Source organism: Salmo salar, chromosome 17 (genome assembly GCF_965601325.2).
Source record: "Salmo salar chromosome 17, fSalSal1, whole genome shotgun sequence".
Taxonomy (NCBI): domain Eukaryota; kingdom Metazoa; phylum Chordata; class Actinopteri; order Salmoniformes; family Salmonidae; genus Salmo; species Salmo salar.
The window spans coordinates 68,068,655-68,095,647 of NC_138307.1; the positions used below are offsets into that span (position 1 = coordinate 68,068,655).

A 26,993-nucleotide genomic window follows, 5' to 3' on the forward strand; every position below is an offset into this window, starting at 1 on the left:
CTTTGACGTTCTTCCTTCTTCACTAGTATCGCTACTATAAACAACTCCGTTTCTGCAGTGTCATCAGCACCAACAGAGATAGATTAGATATCTGGGCTCGTGACCAGAGGGTTTCAGGGTTCAGATCCCAGATGGGATCATCGCCATGGAGACACAGAAAAAGGGCAACCTTTTGAAAGCCACCTCAGCAATACAGTATGGATGGCAAATTAGCCCCCCCCCATGTATGCTAAATCCATGCCTGAACCAAAAAAAATAAAAGTGTTGTTTGTTTCTTGTGATGCTGTGCCCGGTTTACAATTTGCTAACTGTAGCTAGTGTACACCACCTATACCTTACTGTAGCTAGTGTACACCACCTATACCTTACTATAGCTAGTGTACACCACCAATACCTTACTATACCTAGTGTACACCACCTATACCTTACTGTAGCTAGTGTACACCACCTATACCTTACTGTAGCTAGTGTACACCACCTATACCTTACTGTAGCTAGTGTACACCACATATACCTTGCTGTAGCTAGTGTACACCACCTATACATTTACATTTACATTTAAGTCATTTAGCAGACGCTCTTATCCAGAGCGACTTACAAAATGGTGCATTCACCTTATGATATCCAGTGGAACAACCACTTTACAATAGTGCATCTAAATATTTTAAGGGGGGGGGGGGGGGGGGTTAGAAGGATTACTTTATCCTATCCCAGGTATTCCTTAAAGAGGTGGGGTTTCAGGTGTCTCCGGAAGGTGGTGATTGACTCCGCTGTCCTGGTGTCGTGAGGGAGCTTGTTCCACCATTGGGGTGCCAGAGCAGCGAACAGTTTTGACTGGGCTGAGCGGGAACTGTGCTTCCTCAGAGGTAGGGGGGCCAGCAGGCCAGTGGTGGATGAACGCAGTGCCCTTGTTTGGGTGTAGGGCCTGATCAGAGCCTGAAGGTATGGAGGTGCCGTTCCCTTCACAGCTCCGTAGGCAATCACCATGGTCTTGTAGCGGAATATACCTTACTGTAGCTAGTGTACACCACCTATACCTTACTATAGCTAGTGTACACCACCTATTCCTTACTGTAGCTAGTGTACACCACCTATACCTTACTGTAGCTAGTGTACACCACCTATACCTTACTGTAGCTAGTGTACACCACCTATACCTTACTGTACTGTAGCTTGTGTACACCACATATACCTTGCTGTAGCTAGTGTACACCACCTATACCTTACTGTAGCTAGTGTACACCACCTATACCTTACTATAGCTAGTGTACACCACCTATACCTTACTGTAGCTAGTGTACACCACCTATACCTTACTGTACTGTAGCTAGTGTACACCACCTATACCTTACTGTAGCTAGTGTACACCACCTATACCTTACTGTACTGTAGCTAGTGTACACCACATATACCTTGCTGTAGCTAGTGTACACCACCTATACCTTACTGTAGCTAGTGTACACCACCTATACCTTACTGTACTGTAGCTAGTGTACACCACATATACCTTATTGTAGCTAGTGTACACCACCTATACCTTGCTGTAGCTAGTGTACACCCCCTATGCATCACAACTGTGATTTGGCTGATTTGAGGAAATCTAATATATTCAACCCTAACTCCTTGACTCTTTAAAAACCCTCCTCTCTTTCCACTCTCTTATTGCTTTCTTTTCAGATTACTAGCACCCTCTTCTTCTTCCTTTTCCTCCTCCTCCTCCTCTGCTCCCTTCACCCTCTCCTCTGCTCCCTTCACCCTCTCCTCCTCCCCTGATTCCCCTCCTCCTCCTCTGCTCCCTTCACCTTCTCCTCCTCCTCCTCCTTCCCTGATTCCCCTCCTCCTCTGCTCCCTTCACCCTCTCCTCCTCCTTCCCTGATTCCCCTCCTCCTCTGCTCCCTTCACCTTCTCCTCCTCCTCCTCCTCCTCCCCTGATTCCCCACCTCCTCATCCTCCTCCTCCCCTGATTCCCCTCCTCCTCCTCTGCTCCCTTCACCTTCTCCTCCTCCTCCTTCCCTGATTCCCCTCCTCCTCCTCTGCTCCCTTCACCTTCTCCTCCTCCTCCTTCCCTGATTCCCCTCCTCCTCCTCTGCTCCCTTCAACCTCTCCTCCTCCTCCTTCCCTGATTCCCCTCCCCCTCCTTTGCTCCCTTCACCCTCTCTTCCTCCCCTGATTCCCCTCCTCCTCCTCCTCCTCCAGCTCATGAGTCGAGCATTAATCAGTTCATCACGCAGAACACAAGGACAAAGACCAGTTACTGGCTGATTCCGCATAAATAAGCATATTTCTCTCCCTCTTTGGTGCAGAAAGAAGAGTAGGCCTAATACATCAGCCACTATTCCTCAGTATGACTGGTGGAGAAAGAAGCATGACTTAGTGCCACACAGGCTGTTCTTGGGATTTATGTGAAAATGGTGGTTTGTTAATGGTGGTGTTAAACATTGCAACAGTGGGACATCCCTCATACTGTGTGTGTGTGTGTGTGTTGCACAGAGCTAGGTGGCATAACAAGCTCTACAGTATCTGTAATAAGATACATTTAGCTGCAGTTGAACATGCAGTTGAGTCAACAGCACAAGAGAAACTTGTCCTGCAACACAACTAACCACAAACCAACATAAGCTACCTTCACCTTTCTATCCCCCTTTCAGGTCAAAGGTCAATCGATGCATATAGTGACAGCTTCAACAGGTGAAAAAGGACGATTATTTTATGTTGTTTCGCACAAATCCCAGTCAGTGATCACCTAGATTCTGCACCGTCATGCTATCAGAAATACATCAATACGCTTTAGATTATGTAAGGGTCATCTCATCCCTTTGGATTGTACAATATATTAAAATCCATAAGGTCACTTTATATTTTAGTTGTTGAATATCATTAAATGTAATATCATCAAAAACCACAGACTATCAAACAACGACATTCCTCTCTCTAATCACAAGGTCAATGGAAGTCATATTATTTTCTGATGAATTATTACAAACTTCTGAACTCTCTCCTTCTTCTGCTTTTAATCTGTGATTTGACCCCCCAATTCACGGCCAAAACAGCCGTTAACATTTTGACATAGACCTCATGAATCGCTAATACCACCACCACTAATCAACCCTGTTGAACATGAAATGGTCCGTTCCGTAAATAGCTTTGACTGGAGGGCCCGGTCAAACCAAGTCAGCTAGGAAAGGGGTAAGGCACTGAGTTCTAGGTGGGTTACATGAGGTAATACACCACCTATACCTTACCGTACTGTAGCGTACCTCTCCGGCCTCCTCCAGCTTCTTTTTCGTGAAGAAGAAGGACGGAGGTCTCCACCCCTGTATCGATTATCGGACACTGAATAAGGCAACTGTTCAATTCAGTTATCCCCTGCCTCTCATACCCACTGTGATCGAACAGATGCACGGTGCTCAGTACTTTACCAAATTGGATTTACGCAGCGCCTACAACCTGGTGTGCATCAGAGAGGGGGATGAATAGAAGACCATTTTCAGCACCAGCTCCAGACACTACGAATACAGGGTAATGCCGAACGGCCTGACAAATGCACCGGTGTTTCAATCCTTCATTAACAGGTGTTTAGAGACATGTTGGGTCGCTGTGTAGTGGTGTAAATAGATGACATCTTGGTGTACTCCACTACACGCGAGCAACATGTCTCTCATGTCAGGTCCGTTTTGGAGAGGCTGATAGGGCATCACCTGTACGCCAAGGCGTAGAAGTGTATTTTCTTCCAGCAGGCTGTCTCCTTCCTGGGCTATCGGATATCCACTGCGGGAGTGGAGATGGAAGAGCAGAGGGTCAGAGCCGAAATAAAAGATCCCGCACAAAAAGCTTTTTTTCTCTCAAATTGAGTGAGCATTTCTCCATTGCCAAGATAATCCATCCACCTGACAGATGTGGCATATCAAGAAGCTGATTAACCAGCATGATCATTACACAGGTACACCTTGTGCTGGGGACAATAAAGGCCACTCTAAAATGTCCAGTTTTGTCACACAACACAATGCCACAGATGTCTCAAGATCTGAGGAGAGCATGCTGGCATGCTGACTGCAGGAATGTCCACCAGAGCTGTTGCCAGAGACTTTAATGTCCATTTCTCTACCATGAGCCGCCTCCAACATAGCTTCAGAGAATTTGGCAATACATCCAACCGGACTCACAACCGCAGACCACGTGTAACCATGCCAGGACCTCCACATCCGGCTTCTTCACCTGCAGGATCGTCTGAGACCAGCCACCCAGACAGGTGATTAAACTGTGGGTTTGAACAACCAAAGAATTTCTGCACAAACTGTCAGAAACCGTCTCAGGGAAGCTCATCTGCATGCTCATCACCCTCACCAGGGTCTTGACCTGACTGCAGTTCGGCATCGTAACTGACTTCAGTGGGCAAATGCTCACCTTCAATGGCCACTGTCACGCTGGAGAAGTGTGCTCTTTACGGATTAATCCTGGTTTCAACTCTATTGGGCAGATGGCAGACAGCGTGTATGGCCTAGTGTGGGCAAGTGGTTTGCTGATGTCAACGTTGTGAACAGAGTGCCCCATGGTGGCGGTAAGGTTATAGTATGGGCAGGCATACGCTACGGACAACGAACACAATTGCATTTGAATGCACAGAGATACCGTGACAAGATCCTGAGGCCCATTGTCGTGCCATTCATCCTCTGCCATCACATCATGTTTTAGCATGATAATGTACAGACCCATGTCACAAGGATCTGTACACAATTTCTGGAAGCTGAAAATGTCCCAGTTCTTCCATGGCCTGCATACTCACCACACATGTCACCCGTTGAGCATGTTTGGAGTGCTCTGGATCTACGTGTACGACAGCGTGTTCCAGTTCCCACCAATATCCAGAAACTTCGCACAGCCATTGAAGAGGAGTGGGACAGCATTCCAGCGGTCGCAATCAACAGCCTGATAAATGTGAATGTATGTGAAGGAGATGTGTTGTGCTGCATGAGGCAAATGGTGGTCAGTAAAACCTTTGAAAATGTTGCATGCTGCGTTTATATTTTTGATCAGTGTATATTCTCACCATACACAGTAAACCACCATAAACCAAACATAGACCAACCACAGACCACCTCCACTGCTCCACTGCTCCACTGCTCCAATCTCCAAGCCCCCCTATGAGTCTCCCCGACCCAGGTCAGGTGCAGCGAAGCTGGGCTAGATGTGGCTCCGATTCTCCCTCTTTGATTTGATGGATACAGCTCATTACAGTAATGCCATACCCACGTACCCACACTAGTGACTAGAGGCCTTCACCAAGCGCTCAGTCAGCCTGCGACACTGATCAATTCATTCAGTATATAAATCAAGAGACCGACACCCACCCTGATTACGTTAGACAGCCATCTAGCCATTAACCCCAGGATCCTGTATCCCATTTAGTGTTGACACACCTCCGTCCGCTCTGATGATGTCAGGGAGATTGATTTGTCCACAGAAAAGGCTGTGGTGTAAAAGGATGTGGGTAAAATAATTAAGCAGCTGGACAATGATGTTGAGTGTTGATGTGATGGGGTTAGGGGGGTGAAGCGAGTGTGTGTGTGTGTGTGTGTGTGTGTGTGTGTGTGTGTGTGTGTGTGTGTGTGTGTGTGTGTGTGTGTGTGTGTGTGTGTGTGTGCGTACGTGCGCCCATCACATCTAGAATGGAATTAATTCCGTCACAAATCTCTTTGGAAGGATCAGAGTTCAGCAAAATGTCATTCCACAACGTGTCTATCCATCTCTCTTCAGACATCGATCAGATTTCTCATCATCACAATGTTCCCTATATAAGACGACAAGTTGACTCGCTTTGCATTCTTCATTCAGACAAGGTGAAGGTCATCTAGCTTAGCCACGTAGCATCTTTCCTAGTCCCTGCCCTAGTCGCCGCAGGCAGTTATCATGTGAGACCAGGTGGAGCTCTGACTGAAACAAACTCCATTTTGACTCCGACTTTGTGCTCTGAGCACGTTATATAACCTCTGGGGCCCAAATGCACATTCTCCGCCAAATCTCTCAGAGCTCTGACATGGAACGGACAAAGGCATAGCAGCAGAGACATGTTTAAATCAGGAGGGAGACAGAGAGAGTCGCATTCAGAGACACTATTCGGTTTGCCTTGTTATTTTCTTCCCATCTGGATATGACATCCTCTGAAGATGTGATAGGTAGGGTAACATGTGGTCCATAACCACAAAGTACACAACCAAAGAGAACAGGATGTACTCAGAGTCAGACCTACTCACTAAGCAACGACAATACTCGACAAATCAATAGAGCCTAAGTAACAATGCAGAACCCCTCTTGGGAACAGATGGACTCTCCTGTGTGGAATCACAATGAAGGATGGGACATTCTATTATGCAGAAAATGGGGAAATGGGGGAAGGGAAGTGGAGAATCTATTTTAATGGGCAGTCTTCAACGGGAAGGTTAAATGAAGGTCATTAGGCCTATACTGTATGCATGATGTGATCCACGCGTTGAAAGCATGTTGATTAACTATCAGGTGATTGTGTTGGAACCCCTCCGAGGATTCCACCTTCACATGACTCCACTGTGATATGAGAGTTTGTCCTGCCTTCTCCATTCCGACTCTCCATGTCGGATCAATCGAAATGATAGATTGGCTTTGGAGACACCAATCAATTTAGTTCTTATCTGGTAGGACAGTGAGAGGCCTCAGGGAGAGCACCACTGAGCTTCAAGCATCTAACATGGTGATGAAAGGAAGAGAGACAAAGAGAGACAAAGAGAGACAAAGAGAGACAAAGAGAGAGAAAGACAGACAGAGAGAGAAAAGAGGAGTGGGAGTGAGCTTGAAGGAGCTAACATGGTGATGAAAGAGAGAGAGAGAGAGAGAGAGAGAGAGAGAGAGAAAGAAAGAAAGAAAGAAAACAGAGAGAGAAAAGAGGAGTGGAAGTGAGGGAGAAGAGAAGAGAAAGGGAGAGTTTCTGAATAAGAATGTTCAGGTATGTAGATCTGTGCATATCACCCTGACTGGACATTTACTACAGAATGTTCTTATCAATGTCACACTGATGAATAAGGTATTAAAACCCTGCCTTTACCAGCAGTGAAAGTTATTTTTATGGCAGGGGAGAAATCTATAATTCTGCTTGAGGTGAGGCTACAGAGTAAAAGATTGCAGCACCAGTGTTCTCACACCTCCGTTTAAAAATGGATTTGCTTTAATTTGAGGTGTTGGAACGAAGGTGTGATTGGCTGTGGATTTTGCCACTCAGGGCTTGATCACACACACACACACACACACACACACACACACACACACACACACACACACACACACACACACATACATGTACCTACAGACACACACACACACACACACACACACACACACACACACACACACACACACACACACACACACACATGTACCTACAGACACACACACACACACACACACACACACACACACATACATGTACCTACAGACACACACACACACACACACACACACACACACACATACATGTACCTACAGACACACACACACACACACACACACACACACACACACACACACACACACACACACACACACACACACTGCCAATGGAACATCGTTTCAGAGAGAATGGAGCGGAGGTATGAAATATTCACAACAGATTTCAAGTTCAATCTTCTCCACAGGCCTTAGCCTTGGGTAAAGCAGACCACAAGAGAAGGAAGAAGGAGGGAGGGAGGAAAGGAAAGCTGGGGATAGCAGCTATTAAATATGTATGTGTGACATACAGCAAAGATCCTGACCGCAACACAAAACATCATGGGCCCGAGGGAGACCAACTGAGAGAAAAATAAATCACTGGACCGTACCATACTACCCACCACCATGGAACTACGTGGAGCAGCCCTCAGAATGTCACTTCATTGTCTGTATTTATGGGATGAGGTTTTGTTGCATTTAACAATGGTAACTGCTAAGGCACAGAAAAATATTAACAACAAATAGATGGGAATCTAATGTACAGAGTGAGCGATGCACTCGGTATATAGGCTTTGGCACAGGCGAGGCTAAAACAGCGATACTGCGCGGTGCCGTGCTTCTACGTTGGATAGATTTATTTTAAAACTATCATGGCGCCTGCCGTTTCAGACTGCCAGGATGACGCTCATTCACATCCCATTAAACAAAAGTGTCACTGTGCTATTTTTACACCGCAGCATGTAAAGCTCAACACTGATGCATGACAATGAGGGAATGAGAGACAGGGATTGAAAAGAGAGAAAGATAGAGAAGAAGAGGAGAGAGGGAGAGGGGTAGAGAGAGAGAGAAAGAGAGAGGGAGTGGGAGAAAGATAGATATTATGGGAGGAGAGAGAGATAGAGAGGCCGCTAAAGAAAATGTGAGCAAAAAGAGGTAGAGAGAGGCCTGGGAAACAGGATTTGACTGTTCCTGGTTTGAGACTCTGCCTGCAACAAACATTGTCCTTATTTCAAAGGCTGATCGTCCATTATGTGGCCACGTTAAATCACATCGGACAACGAGGACAGCTCTGGGGGAAGGGCTGGGTGACATCACACAGAGAGCTGATTGGAAATGTCTATCATTACATTTATTTTACATTACATTTTAGTCATTTAGCAGACGCTCTTATCCAGAGCGACTTACAGTAGTGAATACATACATTTCATAAAATTTTTCTCCGTACTGGTCCCCCATGGGAATCGAACCCACAATCGAACCCACAAACCCCATGCAAACACCATGCTCTACCAACTGAGCCACACGGGACCGTACACCCAATAATATCATGTACAGTTGATGTCGGAAGTTTACATACACCTTAGCCAAATACATTTAAAGTCAGTTTTTCACAATTCCTGACATTTAATCCAATCAAAAATTCCCTGTCTTAGGTCAGTTCGGATCACCACTTTATTTTAAGAATGTGAAATGTCAGAATAATAGGAGAGATAATTATTTATTTCAGCTTTTATTTCTTTCATCACATTCCCAGTGGGTCAGAAGTTTACATACACTGAATTAGTATTTGGTAGCATTGCCTTTAAATTGTTTAACTTGGGTCAAACGTTTCGGGAAGCCTTCCACAAGCTTCCCATAATAAGTTGTGTGAATTTTGGCCCATTCTTCCTGACAGAGCTGGTGTAACTGAGTCAGGTTTGTAGGACTCCTTGCTCGCACACACTTTTTCAGTTCTGCTCACAAATGTTCTATGGGATTGAGGTCGGGGCTTTGTGATGGCCACTCCAATAACTTGACATTTTGCCACAATTTTGGAAGTATGCTTGGAGTCATTGTCCACATCCTGACTGATGTCTTGAGATGTTGCTTCAACATATCCACATAATTTTCCTACCTCATGATGCCATCTATTTTGTGAAGTGCACCAGTCTCTCCTGCAGCAAAGCACCCCCACAACATGATGCTGCCACCCCGGTGCTTTACGGTTGGGATGGTGTTCTTTGGCTTGCAAGCCTCCCCTTTTTCCTCCAAACATAACGATGATCATTATGGCCAAACAGCTCTATTTTTGTTTCATCAGACCAGAGGACATTTCTCCAAAAAGTACAATCTTTGTTCAGATGTGCAGTTGCAAACCGTAGTCTGGCTTTTTTATGGCGGTTTTGGAGCAGTGGCTTCTTCCTTGCTGAGCGGCCTTTCAGGTTATTTCGATATGGAACTCGTTTTACTCTGGATATAGATACTTTTGTACCTGTTTCCTCCAGCATCTTCACAAGGCCCTTTGCTGTTCTTCTGGGATTGATTTGTACTTTTCGCACCAAAGTACGTTCATCTCTAGGAGACAGAACGCGTCTCCTTCCTGAGCGGTATGACGGCTGTGTGGTCCCATGGTGTTTATACTTGCGTACTATTGTTTGTACAGATGAACGTGGTACATTCAGGCGTTTGGAAATTGCTTCCAAGGATGAATCAGACTTGTGGAGGTCTACAATTTTATTTCTGAGGTCTTGGCTGATTTCTTTAGATTTTCCCATGATGTCAAGCAAAGAGGCACTGAGTTTGAAGGTAGGCCTTGGAATACATCCACAGGTACACCTCCAATTGACTCAAATGATGTCAATTAGCCTATCAGAAGCTTCAAAAGCCATGACATAATTTTCTGGAACTTTCCAAGATGTTTAAAGACACAGTCAACTTAGTGTATGTAAACTTCTGACCCACTGGAATTGTGATTCAGGCTTGGTATCTGAAAAATGTATCATAATTTCTTCTGTGGAATGACAGAGAGTTGGTTCTCTCTCTCACATATACAGTACACGTGTGCACACACACTAACACACACACCAACACACAGAGAACATCCTGTCCCCTCTGATCAGGAGGAGCAGGGCAGAGTGGTGGAGCCAAATACAGCAGGAGGCACTGGCTTGTGACGCAAGGGGCCGCAGAGCCACACACACACACACACACACACACACACACACACACACACACACACACACACACACACACACACACACACACACACACACACACAGGCCATAGACATGGCAGGACATAAAACAGAATCCAATCAGCTCAGTCTCAGAGAGAGAGGATGGAGAGACTGCCATCACACACACAAATCACACAGATGTAGAGAGGGGGAGAGAGAGAGGGGGAGAGAGAGAGAGAGAGAGAGAGAGAGAGAGAGACAAATAAACAGGCAGAGACAGAAAACAGAAAGATAAAAGGAGCAAAATATTAGGGCAATAAATTAGTAGAATGTGAGAACAACAGAATAATCCTGTAGGAAGAGACAAAGAGTCATAGAATTCAAGATAGAAAGGGACAGAACAACAGAATGTTCCTGTAGGAGGAGGAGACAAAGAGTCATAGAATTCAAGATAGAAAGGGACAGAACAACAGAATGTTCCTGTAGGAGGAGGAGACAAAGAGTCATAGAATTCAAGATAGAAAGGGACAGAACAACAGAATGTTCCTGTAGGAGGAGGAGACAAAGAGTCATAGAATTCAAGATAGAAAGGGACAGAACAACAGAATGTTCCTGTAGGAGGAGGAGACAAAGAGTCATAGAATTCAAGATAGAAAGGGACAGAACAACAGAATGTTCCTGTAGGAGGAGGAGACAAAGAGTCATAGAATTCAAGATAGAAAGGGACAGAACAACAGAATGTTCCTGTAGGAGGAGGAGACAAAGAGTCATAGAATTCAAGATAGAAAGGGACAGAACAACAGAATGTTCCTGTAGGAGGAGGAGACAAAGAGTCATAGAATTCAAGATAGAAAGGGACAGAACAACAGAATGTTCCTGTAGGAGGAGGAGACAAAGAGTCATAGAATTCAAGATAGAAAGGGACAGAACAACAGAATAATCCTGTAGGAGGAGGAGACAAAGAGTCATAGAATTCAAGATAGAAAGGGACAGAACAACAGAATGTTCCTGTAGGAGGAGGAGACAAAGAGTCATAGAATTCAAGATAGAAAGGGACAGAACAACAGAATGTTCCTGTAGGAGGAGGAGACAAAGAGTCATAGAATTCAAGATAGAAAGGGACAGAACAACAGAATGTTCCTGTAGGAGGAAGAGACAAAGAGTCATAGAATTCAAGATAGAAAGGGACAGAACAACAGAATGTTCCTGTAGGAGGAGGAGACAAAGAGTCATAGAATTCAAGATAGAAAGGGACAGAACAACAGAATGTTCCTGTAGGAGGAGGAGACAAAGAGTCATAGAATTCAAGATAGAAAGGGACAGAACAACAGAATGTTCCTGTAGGAGGAGGAGACAAAGAGTCATAGAATTCAAGATAGAAAGGGACAGAACAACAGAATGTTCCTGTAGGAGGAGGAGACAAAGAGTCATAGAATTCAAGATAGAAAGGGACAGAACAACAGAATGTTCCTGTAGGAGGAGGAGACAAAGAGTCATAGAATTCAAGATAGAAAGGGACAGAACAACAGAATGTTCCTGTAGGAGGAGGAGACAAAGAGTCATAGAATTCAAGATAGAAAGGGACAGAACAACAGAATGTTCCTGTAGGAGGAGGAGACAAAGAGTCATAGAATTCAAAATAGAAAGGGACAGGAAATAAGTGTTGGTAGAGGTTGATAAAGTATACTATTTGGCATTTCAGATTTGAATGTTGGAAGTGAATCACTCACTAATACAGCATTCTGAAAGTTGGACAAACATTGTAAACGCATCACTAATACAGCATTCTGAAAGTTGGACAAACATTGTAAACGCATCACTAATACAGCATTCTGAAAGTTGGACAAACATTGTAAATGCATCACTAATACAGCATTCTGAAAGTTGGACAAACATTGTAAATGCGTGACTCATACAGCAGTATCCTCTTTCAGAAGGGTCCCATGGGAACAGTACACATCACATACTATAGGACTGTATGTGCTTTTTCACATCAAGGTCAACACATGATGAAGTATCACAACCTCAAAACCATTTCACTGTTCCACTCAAAATTCCCTTCTATTCAAATTCAAAAATGCTCAGAATTTCTTGGTATTTTCCTTACAATAGCAGGTCTTTCTGTGACAGGAGCGAGAGCGGGAGTATGGGCCTTTGACGTGAATTGTGGCAGCTTCTCTTTCCCTCTCATCTCTTCTCTCCCTCTCTGGAGACCCGAGAAAGCATTTGGGTGTATCGTCTCGTTTGTATGTTTCAAGGACGTTCGCTCTTTCTCTGCTGGCAGGGAGGTTAGGCCCATTTCTTGCTGGCAGTTGCGGTGAAAAGAAGTTGGGGAAACATTGTTAATTGGGTTGAGACAGAGCACGACGGGGGAAAGAGAGAAAGCGCAATGCTTGGCGAGATGACTGTACACTGTTTCATTTTGTGGAGGGGGGGGGCACAAACTATGTTATCTCCACACACTCGCCAACACACACATACGCCAACCTCCCCAAACTCAATCTCTCTTCACTGGTGAAATTGCTTTTCCCGGAAATGTTTCAGAGGTTTGTTTTCATGGTGGGCAGGAATAAGTTAGGCCCATAGGTTGCGGTCGTCGTCGGAGGAAGGTTTCGCTTTAAACTAACTATGAACTTAGCGAGACGGGCGAGATGCTATCCCACGCCGAGGGGGATGAGAGGGTCGAAATTCAATTACGTTTCGCTGGGATGTGAAAGGTCTCTCTTCCAGAGCCAAGATCCTTTTCATGCTATAAACTCAGCATTCCATCTTAAATCTTTGTATTTATTTATTTATCAATTTACCAAAGTGGGCGGTTAAAGGCTAGCACTCTGTTTGTCGGTGTCATGGAGACCGAACGAGGTCCTGGTGGATAGATGTAATCGAGAGAAGAATGTGACCAAGCAGGCCGCAGTAGGATCAAACTAACGGTGCGTTTCCCTGTCGTCTGAGAGGATGTATTGGAGACTCAAAGGTTGTTCATTCGACACATTTAGTCAAAATGGTAGAGCGATAGCACCGCTGCATCTACTCATGATGACATACTGCTCTGTCATCAAAAGGTCAGTAAAAACCCTTCTTTAGCCAAAATAAACTTCATAAACTTTCAGAGCCTCTCCCAAACCAATATGGCCACTGAAATTGCATTACTATCTGTCAGCCTGTTGGCAAGCCGTTGGTTTTCTCTATTCTATGTGAATAGCAATGCAGAGCATGACGGTGCTGCTCTGTTTCGGGCCAACCACAACTGGGGATGACATATGTAAGACATGACAAAGACATGAGTCCTACCATCGCTCTCTCTTTCTCTCTCTCTCTCTCTCTTTCTCTCTCATCCTCTCTCTCCCTCTCTCTCTCTCTGTCTCTCTCTCGCTCACCCTCTCTCTCCCTCTTTCTCTCGCTCTCCCCCTCTCTCGCTCTCCCTCTGTCTCTCTCTCAGCTAACTATAACAGGGGATGAAGCGTGGTAAGACATGACACACTTGTCAGAGAAATGACACGCTGTAGTAGGAGACTGACGCAGCATAACATGCCAGTTTCACCCGGGAATGACTCAAAGCTAACACTGTAGCTACATGTCAGAGAAGCAGTGACATATGGTAAACAATTGTGACAGATTAAAAAGGAAAAGTGGTTGCTATGGTTGCCGTTTACCAAAGCGATTCCATTTACCAGGTCAACAGTGAATAGAGGTGAATTGATGTGAATTTGTGTGACTGTTTGGAAAATAATTCCACCCAAATCCCTGTGTCTGTCCCTTCCTGTTACAGATTGCCTTATCATTCATAATACAATAAACTAGCACAAAGCACGAGCATAGAGAGCAGCTAAGCCGTGGGGTTAGCCATCATCTGCAATATCTAGTTCTGTCCCTAACCCCTGTCCCCCTGTCGCAAGGTGACCTCCCACGACAGACGCACTTTCCCTTCCTGCTTGCTGTCAAACGCCAACGTGCGGACACTTCTCTCTCTTTCTTTCTCTCTCCCTCTCTTTCGGTCCCCATCTCCCTCTCTCACTACCCTTGGCAACAGGAAAGGTGGGGCCCACTGTCCCTGTCTCAGGCCGGCTCCTCCCCTCTGCTCCAAGCTGCAGCCCTGGTGATCGACAGCCATGTAATGATGTATGATGTATCTGGACCAGAGCAAGGCTGACCGTGTCACTGTAACCTTCACCCCAGGACACTTTGCAGAGGAACACTCTTTACCTGCAGTACCTAAGGAGGGTGTGACTGGGTAGGATGGTGTTGGATGTGGTTCTCCATCTCTTTCTATGGCTCTCATTAGTAATATCAGTGGCTAGAAGTGCCTGCTGAAATACACTCTTTCTCTTGCTCGTCCGTGCACACACACACACGCACACGCACACACACGTGTCAGGCTCATTTTCGGGTCCCTATGTCCTCACATCTGTCTCCCAGTGTGCACCATCATTCTACCCCCATTCTGAATACACACAGGGGCTTTAGAATTAGTGAGATTAATATTTGCCCTTTGTTGCTGTAGCTACTGGTCTGGTGGGCAGACGGATAGAAGAAGGAACCAGATGCCCGTATTGGGCATTTCACTCATTATCTCAATGGAGCAGGCTGGCACAGTATGGCAGGACTGGCATAAGCAGTGTGAGGGGTGGGTACTGGGCATTAGTTCACTATGAACCATATTCATGAGTGTATCGCTGCCAAAACTAAACGTAATTAGTGGACTGACCCGCACAGACCCAACAGAACAGACGGTCAATGGACAGGACAATTGTCCATTTCTAGCTTGTGTTCTAACAGATGTCAGTCTCCTGGAATGGCAGGATCGCAGACCAAATAGTCACCCTCTGTTGGAGCAACAGTATTCTATTTCCATGTACATCCAGGGAGAGGACGTTAGAATCCAGTACAAACATGTACACTATTCACACGACAACGAGACTTATCACACAGCAGGCAGGCATAGGTTGTGCTATTGACTGGCCTGCGTATTGGTGTTCTGGGACCCTAGAGACGATGGAATCTAATAGCATGGCAGACCATTAAAGAGAGAGAAAGAGAGGCATAAATAGAGAGAGGGTAAAGAAAAAAAAAGATAGAGAGGAGGGGGTCAATAATTAGAATTATTCCAAATTAATAAGCATTGAAATTAAATAGTTATACCAATTGAACGAATGCAAATGAGAGCGTGCGTAAGTGTGAGGGTCTTCTGTGCCCTCCAGATAATCATAAGGATCCACACCGTGTATAAGAGACAGAAAGTGAGGTTTAATCCGAATACAGGCTTCACGGTGGTAATGATTTCCACTTGGTTATTTTCAATGTGCGTCACCACTTCTACCAGGGGACCCAATTTACACTGAGAAATGGGAAACATTAAGGCAAATGTTTCTTTTTTGTCTTCCCTTTCGGACGCTCGAATTCGGAACGGTTATTATTGAGCAGTAAGCTACCGCTCTAAATTGACCGGCTGCTGCAACACCTCAGGAGGAAGGAGTGAGGCAGTGAGTCCTTTCTAGAAGCAGTAAGGGGGAAGTGCCCTTGAAACTTCCAAAGCCGAGGAAAGGGTTAGACTGAACACATCTCTGAGAGCCATACGATATTATGTCTGCAGGACATGGAAGTGTTATTCAATTCGTTTTTTATGATTTCGCTATGCAGACCCAGTTCTGAAACATACCCATTAACCAATTAAAATGTATCATTACCTGACACACATCACCTTGGAGAAACAGTACCAATTTCCCACAGTCCTTTGTGCCACATCATGAACCATCCATAATGACTACCACATTGACTGCACAGTACTACAGTAAAGTGCCTGTGAGTTCCTGCCCTCTTTGCTCCCCCACCAAAAAATTATTGGAAGTCATTCACTTTCACTGCGCTTTCAGGTCCTTAGGCGAGATGAAAGGTTTTATGCAGAAGAAAGTTTGGATTCGCTCAACTGAAGCTTCACAAAAATAGCTTCTTCTCGTGGCCTAGGCCCGGGTATAACTCACTCTTCAGATTCAGTCCCAGCTCTGGCACGTCAAGCCCCAACGCATCCGATCAGCATGTTGGCAAACTTGTCAAAACGACAGCGCTTTCATTAAATCTCCTTCTCTAAAACCTCCCTGCTTTGCTGCTGAATAGGTAAGCCAGTAGAGTGATGACGGTAAAGGAGGGGAGCTCAATCTAGACTCCAGAGAATGTGGATTCACCACTACAGTGACTGTACCACTGTTCTTCAAAAGAGACCACAGGTAGACAATTTTACACAACGCAGGAGAGGACTGTGGAGGGTGATACTGTTACACAATGCAGGAGAGGACTGTGGAGGGTGATACTGTTACACAATGCAGGAGAGGACTGTGGAGGGTGATACTGTTACACAATGCAGGAGAGGACTGTGGAGGGTGATACTGTTACACAATGCAGGAGAGGACTGTGGAGGGTGATAATGTTACACAACGCAGGAGAGGACTGAGGAGGGTGATAATGTTACACAACGCAGGAGAGGACTGTGGAGGGTGATAATGTTACACAACGCAGGAGAGGACTGTGGAGGGTGATAATGTTACACAACGCAGGAGAGGACTGTGGAGGGTGATAATGTTACACAACACAGGAGAGGACTGTGGAGGGTGATAATGTTACACAACGCAGGAGAGGACTGTGGAGGGTGATAATGTTACACAATGCAGGAGAGGACTGTGGAGGGAGATAATGTTACACAATGCAGGAGAGGACTGTGGAGGGAGATAATATTACACAATACAGGTGAGAACTGTGGAGGGTGATAATGTTACACAATGCAGGAGAGGACTGTGGAGGGTGATAATGTTACACAATGCAGGAGAGGACTGTGGAGGGTGATAATGTTACACAACGCAGGAGAGGACTGTGGAGGGTGATAATGTTACACAATGCAGGAGAGGACTGTGGAGGGAGATAATGTTACACAATGCAGGAGAGGACTGTGGAGGGAGATAATGTTACACAATGCAGGAGAGGACTGTGGAGGGAGATAATGTTACACAACGCAGGAGAGGACTGTGGAGGGTGATAATGTTACACAACGCAGGAGAGGACTGTGGAGGGTGATAATGTTACACAATGCAGGAGAGGACTGTGGAGGGAGATAATGTTACACAATGCAGGAGAGGACTGTGGAGGGAGATAATGTTACACAATGCAGGAGAGGACTGTGGAGGGAGATAATGTTACACAACGCAGGAGAGGACTGTGGAGGGTGATAATGTTACACAACGCAGGAGAGGACTGTGGAGGGTGATAATGTTACACAACGCAGGAGAGGACTGTGGAGGGTGATAATGTTACACAACGCAGGAGAGGACTGTGGAGGGAGATAATGTTACACAACGCAGGAGAGGACTGTGGAGGGTGATAATGTTACACAACGCAGGAGAGGACTGTGGAGGGAGATAATGTTACACAACGCAGGAGAGGACTGTGGAGGGAGATAATGTTACACAACGCAGGAGAGGACTGTGGAGGGAGATAATGTTACACAACGCAGGAGAGGACTGTGGAGGGTGATAATGTTACACAATGCAGGAGAGTTTTGTTTTGGCTGACTTTTCTTCGCAAATTGAATTATGGGGCATTTCAGGCCCCGGATTGTACACTCGCACACTCGATCACAAACGAGGGCTGAGGGGTTTACGTTGCCAACTTCTCTTGCTTGGCTAATTGTTTGGACCGACGGCAAAGATGGCTGCGGGGATTCCCCCAAGGGCATAAGGCGAGGGGAAGTGGAGGAGGGTGTGTCTTTTACGTGTTTGAAACGCAGCCCTCATGTTGTATTTTTGGTCTTGTATCCTTCGCTCCTCTGTGCTGTGTGCACCTTCCCATTTACACCAGAGATCTGCATATAATGATGAGATGCACGTCTCTGCCCTAACAATGGGAGTCGTTGTCCCAAAGACGGGAAGGCAGGCGACTGTCATAGTTCCACCTGTCACCAGAGGGCGCCAGAGACCGTCTTAGAGACATTAACGACACTGAGGTGTGTCCTACGTAGTCATTATGATGTCACTGTTTAAATAGGTGTGTTTTCTGTTGTCCTTTGCTGAAGCTTGAATTATGTGCCGTGTGTGTTTGTCTCCTGAGTGAGTTTGAGACTTAGTGTTTGTTGTTTTCCCAGTGTTACTGTGATCCTTCCGTTACCGGTTCTCAGTAAAGTATTATGTTTATCCTTAACCGCTGATTCCTCGTCTAGTTTCTTCTCTGCATCTGGGTCCAACATCACCATGTCACAGCAACGAGCTAAGTCCAAAATAAGCCCATAGAAACGCATTGGTCTTATTTTGTACAGATTTTATCGAGAGTGAAACCTCTCGCTTCGCCTCTTACATTTACATTTACGTCATATAGCAGACGCTCTTATCCAGAGTGACTTACAAATTGGTGCATTCACCTTATGATATCCAGTGGACCAACCACTTTACAATAGTACATCTATATCTTTGGGGGGGGGGGGGGGGGGGGGGTTAGAAGGATTACTTAATCCTATCCCAGGTATTCCTTAAAGAGGTGGGGTTTCAGGTGTCTCCGGAAGGTGGTGATTGACTCCGCTGTCCTGGCGTCGTTTACACATACACCAAGCCCCTCCCCCTGCCACTCACAACAAGTATGAGAGATCACATCTTCATCTCTGACAAGCGGTTTCAGCTCGCTATTTGCATTAGAGGACTTGTCCAACAGAATCGACCATATGGACACCAAAACACAGAGACATTATTTTACTGTAACAGAGGAGAAGTTAACCTTCCCAACGATACCCGCTTTATGTCTCAACTCCTCAAACTGCACACAGCGCAGACACTACTAAAACTGGAGTAGCAATTGACATTGGTTCTGGAAAATGAATGCTCAGTTTGTCGTGCGCGGGATTGGGGTACCTCACGTACCGCTAGCAGCATTTTAGACAAAGACTTTTATACTAGCTGTCTAGTCTGTGTTTTAGAAATGTGCAATAGGCATAAAACACCATTGTATAAGGAATTGGCAACTCGTTCTCATACTGAGAAATAAGGTAGGCCACTTGATTTCAACATCTGAACAAAGTGGACAGAATAGCATGCTGTTCAACCAGATGGAGACAGACAGAAGGGTGTGTTCATAACAATTCAACTGGTCTACCTTGTTAGCTTGCAAATAGAGCCAAGTTGGCTAAACTTGAAATATAAAGATTAGCTGGCTACTCAGTAGCACTTGGGCTTGAGAGATTGTTGATGAGACCTGTGTTAATTTCCAATAGCTTAATGCCTGCTACAAGAAGTTAGTCATGATTAGTGAATGTGCATTATGCATGGTTCTAGTTAAAACAGGGCAATTTAATGGACAGACTTGAACGCCAGATCAGTGATTATTGCAACAACAACAAAAAGTAGGTTCAATAATTTTGATAAACTAATTAAGTTATTAGTGGATCTTATGGTTTTGTAAGGCTTATACACGACATGGCCTAAAGTATGTGGACATGCCTTCAAATGAGTAGATTTGGCTATTTCAGCTAAACCCGTTGCTGACTGGTGTAGAAAATCGAGCACACAGCCATGCAATCTTCATAGACAAACATTTGCAGTAGAATGGCCCATACTGAAGAGCTCAGTGACTTTCAACATGGCACCGTCATAGGATGCCATCTTTCCAACAAGTTAGTTCATCAAATTTCTTCCCCGCTAGAGCTGCCCTGCTCAACTGTGAATTCATAGTCCCAACTATAAAGTTTGGTGGAGGAGGAATAATGGTCTGGGGCTGTTTCTGTTTTTCATGGTTTGGGCTAGGCCCCTTAGCTCCAGTGATGGGAAATCTTAACGCTACAGCATACAATGACATTCTAGATGATTCAGTGCTTCCAACTTTGTGGCAACAGTTTGGGAAGGCTCTTTCCTGTTTCAGCATGACAACGCCCCCGTGGCACAAAGCGAGGTCCATACAGAAATGGTTTGTCGAGATTGGTTCGGAAGAACTTAACTGGCCTGCACACAGCCCTGACCTCAAGCCCATCGAACACCTTTGGGATGAATTGAAACACAGACTGTGAGACAGGCCTAATCGCCCAACATCAGTGTCCAACCTCACTAATGCTGTTGTGGCTGAATGGAAGCAAGTCCCCGCAGCAATGTTCCGACATCTAGTGGAAAGCCTTCCCAGAAGAGTGGAGGCTGTTATAGCAGAAAAGGGGGGGGACCAGCTCCATAATAATGGCCATGATTTTGGAATGAGATGTTTGACGAGCAGGTGTCCACATACTTTTGACAAGGTAGTGTATTTAGCCTAGTTATAACTTCACAAGCCCTGAATTCATTAAATTATTGCTGACTGTATGAAATGCAGTGTATTTGACCTTTAATTCTACAACAATGCTTATTTTGAGAAAAGATTTCTCATTCAAATGTAGATACTGTAAACAGCAACAACAAAAAATTACGTTACAGCCTTATTCTTAAATAGATTTTCCCCCCTCATCAAGCTACACACAATACCCCATAATGACAAAGCAAAAACTGTTTTTTAGAATTTTTGTTCAAATGTATAGAATTTTTTAAAGCAGGTTTTCATCAACATTTAACATTTTAACATTTAAGTCATTTAGCAGACGCTCTTATCCAGAGCGACTTACAAATTGGTGCATTCACCTTATAATATCCAGTGGAACAACCACTTTACAATAGTGCATCTAAATCTTTTAAGGGGGGGGGTTAGAAGGATTACTTTATCCTATCCCAGGTATTCCTTAAAGAGGTGGGGTTTCAGGTGTCTCCGGAAGGTGGTGATTGACTCCGCTGTCCTGGCGTCGTGAGGGAGCTTGTTCCACCATTGGGGTGCCAGAGCAGCGAACAGTTTTGACTGGGCTGAGCGGGAACTGTGCTTCCTCAGAGGTAGGGAGGCGAGCAGGCCAGAGGTGGATGAACGCAGTGCCCTTGTTTGGGTGTAGGGCCTGATCAGAGCCTGAAGGTACGGAGGTGCCGTTCCCCTCACAGCTCCGTAGGCAAGCACCATGGTCTTGTAGCGGATGCGAGCTTCGACTGGAAGCCAGTGGAGAGAGCGGAGGAGCGGGGTGACGTGAGAGAACTTGGGAAGGTTGAACACCAGACGGGCTGCGGCGTTCTGGATGAGTTGTAGGGGTTTAATGGCACAGGCAGGGAGCCCAGCCAACAACGAGTTGCAGTAATCCAGACAGGAGATGACAAGTGCCTGGATTAGGACCTGCGCCGCTTCCTATGTGAGGCAGGGTCGTACTCTGCGAATGTTGTAGAGCATGAACCTACAGGATCGGGTCACCGCCTTGATGTTAGTGGAGAACGACAGGGTGTTGTCCAGGGTCACGCCGAGGCTCTTAGCACTCTGGGAGGAGGACACAAGGGAGTTGTCAACCGTGATGGCGAGATCATGGAACGGGCAGTCCTTCCCCGGGAGGAAGAGCAGCTCCGTCTTGCCGAGGTTCAGCTTGAGGTGGTGATCCGTCATCCACACTGATATGTCTGCCAGACATGCAGAGATGCGATTCGCCACCTGGTTGTCAGAAGGGAGAAAGGAGAGGATTAATTGTGTGTCATCTGCATAGCAATGATATGAGAGACCATGTGAAGATATGACAGAGCCAAGTGACTTGGTGTATAGCGAGAATAGGAGAGGGCCTAGAACAGAGCCCTGGGGGACACCAGTGGTGAGAGCACGTGGTGTGGAGACAGATTCTCGCCACGCCACCTGGTAGGAGCGACCTGTCAGGTAGGACGCAATCCAAGCGTGGGCGGCGCCGGAGATGCCCAGCTCGGAGAGGGTGGAGAGGAGGATCTGATGGTTCACGGTATCAAAGGCAGCAGATAGGTCTAGAAGGATGAGAGCAGAGGAGAGAGAGTTAGCTTTAGCAGTGCGGAGAGCCTCCGTGACACAGAGAAGAGCAGTCTCAGTTGAATGCCCAGTCTTGAAACCTGACTGATTAGGATCAAGAAGGTCATTCTGAGAGAGATAGCAAGAGAGCTGGCCAAGGACGGCACGTTCAAGAGTTTTGGAGAGAAAGGAAAGAAGGGATACTGGTCTGTAGTTGTTGACATCGGAGGGATCGAGTGTAGGTTTTTTCAGAAGGGGTGCAAGTCTCGCTCTCTTATAGACGGAAGGGACGTAGCCAACGGTCAAGGATGAGTTGATGAGCGAGGTGAGGTAGGGGAGAAGGTCTCCGGAAATGGTCTGGAGAAGAGAGGAGGGGATAGGGTCAAGTGGGCAGGTTGTTGGGCGGCCGGCCGTCACAAGACGCGAGATTTCATCTGGAGAGAGAGGGGAGAAAGAGGTCAAAGCACAGGGTAGGGCAGTGTGAGCAGGACCAGCGGTGTCGTTTGACTTAGCAAACGAGGATCGGATGTCGTCAACCTTCTTTTCAAAATGGTTGACGATTCTCTCTGTACTTTGCTCTGTTCATATTTCCCTCGATCCTGTCTAGTCTCCCAGTCCCTGCCGCTGAAAAACATCCCCACAGCATGATGCTGCCACCACCGGATTACAAAAAGAAAACCAGCCCCGTCGCGGACATCAACGTCTGGCTCCCAGACAAATTAAATGACTTCTTTGCTCGCTTTGAGGACAATACAGTGCCACTGACACGGCCCGCTACCAAAGCCTGTGGCCTCTCCTTCTCCGTGTTCAACATGAGTAAAACATTTCAACCTGTTAACCCTCGCAAGGCTGCCGGCCCAGAAGGCAGACGTAGCCCCGTCCTCAGAGCATGCGCAGACCAGCTGGCTGGTGTGTTTACGGCCCCACAAGGGTGCATTCTCAGCCCTCTCCTGTACTCCCTGTTCACCCATGACTGCGTGGCCATGCACGCTTCCAACTCAATCATCAAGTTTGCAGACGACACTACAGTGGTAGGCTTGATTACCAACAATGACGAGACGGCCTACAGGGAGGAGGTGAGGGCCCTCGGAGTGTGGTGTCAGGACAATAACCTCTCACTCAACATCAACAAAACAAAGGAGATGATCGTGGACTTCAGGAAACAGCAGAAGGAGCATCCCCCCATCCACATCGACGGGACAGTAGTGGAGAAGGTGGAAAGTTTTAAGTTCCTTGACGTACACATCACAGACAAACTGAAATGGTCCACCCACACAGACAGCGTGATGAAGAAGGCGCAACAGCAACAGCACAGCGCCTCTTCAACCTCAGGAGGCTGAAGAAATTTGGCTTGTCACGGGGCCACTGCCTGTATCACCGCCTGGTACGGCAACTACACCGCCCACAACCACAAGGCTCTCCAGAGGGTAGTGCGATCTGCAAACTACCTGTCCTCCAGGACACCTACAGCACCCAATGTCACAGGAAGGCCAAAAAGATAATCAAGGACAACAACAACCCGAGCCACTTCCTGTTCACCCTGCTATCATCCTTAAGACGAGGTCAATACAGATGCATCAAAGCGGGAACCAAAAGACTGAAAAACAGCTTCTATCTCAAGGCCATCAGACTGTTAAACAGCCATCACTAACATAGAGAGGCTGCTGCCAACATACAGACTCAAATCTCTGGCCAATTTAATGAATGGATTTAATAAAGGTATCACTAAGGTATCACTTTAAATAACGGCACTTTAATAATGTCTACATATCCTACATTACTCATCTCATATGTATATACGGTATTCCATACCATCTACTGCATCTTGCCTATGCCGCACGGCCATCGCTCATCCATATATTTATATGTACACATTATTTTTCATCCCTTTACATCTGTGTGTTTAAGGTAGTCATTGTGAATTTGTTAGATTACTTGTTAGATATTACTGCATTGTTAGAACTAGAAGCACAAGCATTTCTCTACACTCGCATTAACATCAGCTAACCATGTGTATGTGACCAATACAATTTGATTTGATTTGATCAAGCTTCACCGTAGGGATGGTGCCAGGTTTCCTCCATACGTGACGTTTGCCATTGTACCATAAAGGCCTGATTGGTGGAGTGCTGCAGAGATGGTTGTCCTTCTGGAAGGTTCTCCCATCTCCACAGAGGATCTCTGGAGCTCTGTCAGAGTGACCGTTGGGTTCTTAGTAACCTCCCTGACCAAGGCCCTTCTCCTCCGATTGCTCAGTTTGGCCCGGGCGGCCAGCTTTAGGAAATGTCTTGATGGTTCCAAACTTCAATGCTGCAGACATTCTTTGGTACCCTGGACACAATCCTCCCTCTGAGCTCTATGGATAATTCCTTCCACCTCATGGCTTGGTTTTCGCTCTGTCATGCACTGTTAACTGTGGGACCTTACATTGACAGGTGTGTGCCTTTCTAAATCATGTCCAATCAATTGAATTTACCACAGGTGGACTCCAATCAAGTAGAAACTTCTCAAGGATGAGCAATGGAAACAGGATGCACCTGAGCTCAATTTCGAGTGTCATAGCAAAGGGTCTGAATACTTGTGTTTTCGCTTTGTCATTATGGGGTATTGTGTGTAGATTGATGAGGAACCAATTAATTTAATCAATTTTAGAATAAGGCTGTAACGTAACAAAATGTGGAAAAAGGGAATACTTTCCGAATGCACTGTATATCGTGAATTGGCCGTAAGTTTTAGATATGATTCTTAGGCCATATTGCCCAGCACTAAATGTCTGTGTATGTTATGTGTGTGTTTGAGTGTCAGTGTGCATGAGTGTGTAGAGTCCTGTGAGCGTGCATAGAGACAGTGCAAAACTGAAATACAAGGGTCAACTCAGAAAGTCCTTCTTGGCAAAATATTTTTCCATTTTATAGCTTGGGGATAGAAGCTGTTCAGGAGCCTGTTGGTGTCAGACTTTATGCACCGGTACTGCTTGCTGTGTGGAAGCAGAGAGAACAGTCTATGGCTTGGGTGGCTGGAGACTTTCCACTTTCACACCGCCTGATATCGATGTCCTGGATGGCAGGGAGCTCGCTCCAGTGATGTACTGGGCTGTCCGCACCACCTTCTGTAGGCCATGCAACCAAGGGCGGTGCTGTTGCCATACCAAGCAGTGATGCAGCCAGTCAAGATGCTCTCAATGGTGCAGCTGTGGAAATGAGGGCCCATGCCAAACCTTTTCAACTTCCTGAGGGAAAGAGGCCTTAGTGATTTGTACACCGAGGAACTGGAAGCTCTCCACCCCTTCCACTGCAGCCCTGTCGATGTGGATGGGGGCGTGCTCACCCCTGCCCTCCCTTTACTGTAGTCCACGATCAGCTACTTGGTTTTGCTGACATTGAGGGAGAGGTTGTTGTCCCGGCACCACACTGCCAGGTCACTGACCTCCTCCCTGTAGGCTGTCTAATCATCGTCGGTGATCATTCCTACCGCCGTCATGTCGTCAGCAAACTTGATGATGGTGTTGGAGTCGTGCGTGGCCTCGCAGTCGTGGGTAGCAATCAAATGGAGAGCAATGTGAAGAGTGCAGTTGGAATCTGATTACAGTGCTATGCAAAGACAGGGCATTAATCTTCCACAATGAGGATGTGTGTGGTGTGGTGACTGCCAAGCCATAAGTAAGGCCTTCTCACGATCAATGTACAATTACAATTCATCTCAACTTATGAAAATGGCACATAGGGCAGGACAGTGTTGGAAAAAGTTTCAAATTGTCATACTTGAGTAGAAGTAAAGATACCTTAATAGAAAATGACTCTAGTAAAAGTAAAAGTCTAACAGTATTTGGTTTTAAATATACTCAAGTATCAAAAGTTAATGTTATTGGTAAAATATACTTACGTATCAAAAGTAAAAGTATAAATCATTTAAAATTCCTTACTGTATATTAAGCAAACCAGACGGCACAATGTTTTTACGAACAGCCAGGAGCCCTCTCTAACACTCAGACATCATTTACAAATGAAGCATGTGTGTTTAGTGAGTCCGCCACATCAGAGGCAGTAGGATGACCAGGGATGTTCTCTTGAAGTGTGTGAATTGGACCATTTTCCTGTCCTGCTAAGCATTCAAAATGTAACAAGTACTTTTGGGTGTCAGGGAAAATGTATGGAGTAAAAGGTACATCATTTTCTTTAGGAATGTAGTGAAGTAAAAGCTGTCATAAATATAAATAGTGAAGTAAAGATAACCCCAAAAACTCCTTAAGTAGTACTTTAAAGTATTTTGGTGGTCCCGTGTGGCTCAGTTGGTAGAGCATGGTGTTTGCAATGACAGGGTTGTGGGTTCAATTCTCATGGGTGACCAGTATGGGGGGGGGAAGAAAAAAAATGTATGAAATCTATGCATTCACTACTGTAAGTCACTCTGGATAAGAGCATCTGTTAAGTGACTAAAATGTAAGTGTAAGTACTTTACACAACTACGGGGAGCAAATGCATTCTATACAAGAGAAATGTAATGTTTGAGAGTCAAACATCATTTTGCATCAAGAGGGTTTTAAAGATTTTAAATAATTGGGAATGTGGTATAACCCTGGGAAATGAAAAGAACGAGGCAAAGGCTGATTGGTTGAAGCCTTTGGGAAATAGGAGCAGAGGGCATTCTGATAGGCTGAGGGGACACGGAATTTTAATGGAAGCCAGTAGTGATTGGATGAGGAGCAGACTCGTGGACAGAGAGTAGATATGAAGGGCAAATGATGCAGATGTCTCCATGAATTGCTGCTGGCTCAGCAACTTCT

General features: G+C 45.7%; 1 protein-coding gene across 3 annotated transcripts in view; it reads right to left on the minus strand.

Annotated features, from left to right (window-relative positions):
• LOC106592487 (IQ motif and SEC7 domain-containing protein 3) overlaps window positions 1-26,993 on the minus strand; it is a 376,341-nt gene that overhangs the window by 243,135 nt on the left and 106,213 nt on the right. The gene's annotated exons all lie outside the window — the stretch shown is intronic.